The 2,644-nt window shown below is 36.2% G+C and overlaps 1 non-coding gene across 1 annotated transcript; it reads right to left on the bottom strand.

The window, feature by feature from the left end:
• Positions 1 to 1,492: 1,492 nt before the first annotated feature.
• Positions 1,493 to 1,600, bottom strand: LOC127746417 (small nucleolar RNA R71). The gene has a single exon (XR_008008036.1). It is a non-coding gene; the product is annotated as a small nucleolar RNA R71 (small nucleolar RNA).
• Between the last annotated feature and the right edge of the window lie 1,044 nt (positions 1,601 to 2,644).

Below are 2,644 nucleotides of genomic sequence, written 5' to 3'. Positions count from 1 at the left end.
AGAGCAATTACAGAGAAAAAAACAGGGCATTCAAAATGCCCAGTGAAGAAGGAAAACTGGCGTTTAAACGCCAGGCAGGGTACCTAGCTGGGCGTTTAAACGCCAGCCAGGGTACCTAGCTGGGCGTTTAAACACCCAAACCATGCAGCAATTGGGCATTCAACACCTAAAACATGTAGCTCCTGGGCGTTTAACGCCAGGATGACACAAGGAGAGGAATTTTGCTTTCAAATCAAATCTTTTTCAAATCTTCATATTTTCTTTCAAAATCAAATCTTTTTTCAAATCAAATATTTTCAATCATATCTTTTTCAAAATCATATCTTTTCAATCATATATTTTTCAAAAAAAATCAAATCTTTTTCAAAGTTTTCAAAAATCTTGATTCAAAAGTTTCAAGTTTGTTACTTTCTTGATATGAAAAGGTTCAAAATTCGAAATTTAAAATCATATCTTTTAGTTTCTTGTTAATCAAGTTATTAATTTTAAAAATCAAATCTTTTTAAATTTTTATCTTTCCAATCATATCTTCAAAATCATATCTTCTTCAAATCATATCTTTTTAAAATTCTAATTTTAAAAATCTTTTTCTAACTTCTTATCTTTTTCAAATTTATTTCTTATCTTTTTCAAAACCACTTAACTACCTTTTTCACTTTTAATTGTCGAAAAACATTAACCTTTTTTCAAAATTCTTTTTTATTTAACTAATTGTTTTGAATTTTAATTAAAATTTTCGAAAATTCTTCCCTCCCCCCTCTCTTATCTTTTTCTATTTAAACACTAACATTCCTCCTCCATTGTCAATTCAAACTCCATCTCTCTTTGTGTGTTCGAATTCTTCCTTACCTACCTCATCCTTCCATTCTTGTTTTCCTCTGGCACCTCAAGGAATCTCTATACTGTGACATAGAGGATTCCATATTTTTTTTCTTTTCTTCTCTTTCATATGAGCAAGAACAAAGATAAAGGCATACTTGTTGAAGCTGATCCTGAACCTGAAAGGACTCTGAAGAGGAAGCTAAGAGCAGCTAAAGCACAAAACTCTGAAGAGGACCTCACTAAAATTTTCAAAAAGGAAGCAACAAAAGAAATAATTATGGCAGAACCAAACAACAATGCAAGGAAGATGCTTGGTGATTTTACTACACCAACTTCCAACTTCTATGGAAGAAGCATCTCAATCCCTGCCATAGGAGCAAACAATTTTGAGCTAAAGCCTCAATTAGTTTCTCTACTGCAACAGAACTGCAAGTTTCATAGACTTCCATCAGAAGACCCTTATCAGTTTTTAACTGAGTTATTGTAGATCTGTGATACTATTAAGACCAATAGAGTTGATCTTGAAGTCTATAAGCTTATGCTTTTCCCTTTTGCTATAAGAGACAGAGCTAGAACATGGTTGGACTCACAACCTAGAGATAGCATGGACTCTTGGGATAAGCTGGTCACGGCTTTCTTAGCCAAGTTCTTTCCTCCTCAAAAGCTGAGCAAGCTTAGAGTGGATGTTCAGACCTTCAGACAAAAAGATGGTGAGTCCCTCTATGAAGCTTGGGAAAGATACAAGCAACATACCAAAAAGTGTCCCTCTGACATGCTTTCAGAATGGACCACATAAGATATATTCTATGATGGTCTGTCTGAATTTTCCAAGATGTCACGGGACCATTCTGTAGGAGGATTCATTCATCTAAAGAAAATGCCTGCAGAAGCTCAGTAACATATTGAAATGGTTGCAAATAACCAGTTCATGTATACCTCTGAGAGGAATCCTGTGAGTAATACGACGCCTCAAAAGAGAGAAGTTCTTGAAATTGATGCTCTGAATGCCATACTGTCTTAGAACAAAATATTGACCCAACAAGTCAATTTGATCTCTCAGAGTCTGAATGGATTGCAAAACGCATCCAATAGTACTAAAGAAGCATCTTCTGAAGAAGAAGCTTATGATCTTAAGAACCCTGCAATGGCAGAGGTGAATTACATGGGTGAAGCCTTTGGTAACACCTATAATCCTTCATGGAAAAATCATCCAAAATTTTCATGGAAGGATCAACAGAAGCAAGGCTTTAATAATGACAATGGTGGAAGAAACTGGTTTAGTAATAGCAAACCTTTCCCATTATCGTCTTAGCCACAGACAGAGCATTCTGAGCAGAATCCTTCTAGCTTAGCAAATATAGTCTCTGATCTATCTAAGGCCAATCTTAGTTTCATGACTGAAACAAGATCCTCCATTAGAAATTTGGAGGCACAAGTGGGCCAGCTGAGTAAAAAGGTTACTAAAACTCCTCCTAGCACTCTCCCAAGAAATACATAAGAGAATCCCAAAGGAGAGTGCAAGGCCATTGATATAATCAACATGGCCGAAACCTTAGAGGAGGAGAAGGATGTGAATCCCAATGAGGAAGACTTCAGGGGACATCCAATGGTCAATACGGAATACCCTAATGAGGAACCAAAGAAATCTGAGGCTCATACAGAGACCATAGAGATTCCCTTGGATCTCCTTTTACCATTCATGAGCTTCGATGACTATTCATCTTTTGAAGAGGATGAAGACATTGTTGAAGGGCAAGTTGCCCAATATTTAGGAGCAATCATGAAGCTGAATGCCAAACTATTTAGTAATGAGACTTGGGAG

Source organism: Arachis duranensis, chromosome 3, assembly GCF_000817695.3.
Source record: "Arachis duranensis cultivar V14167 chromosome 3, aradu.V14167.gnm2.J7QH, whole genome shotgun sequence".
Taxonomy (NCBI): Eukaryota; Viridiplantae; Streptophyta; class Magnoliopsida; order Fabales; family Fabaceae; genus Arachis; species Arachis duranensis.
This window is presented reverse-complemented; position numbering and strand designations above follow the sequence as displayed.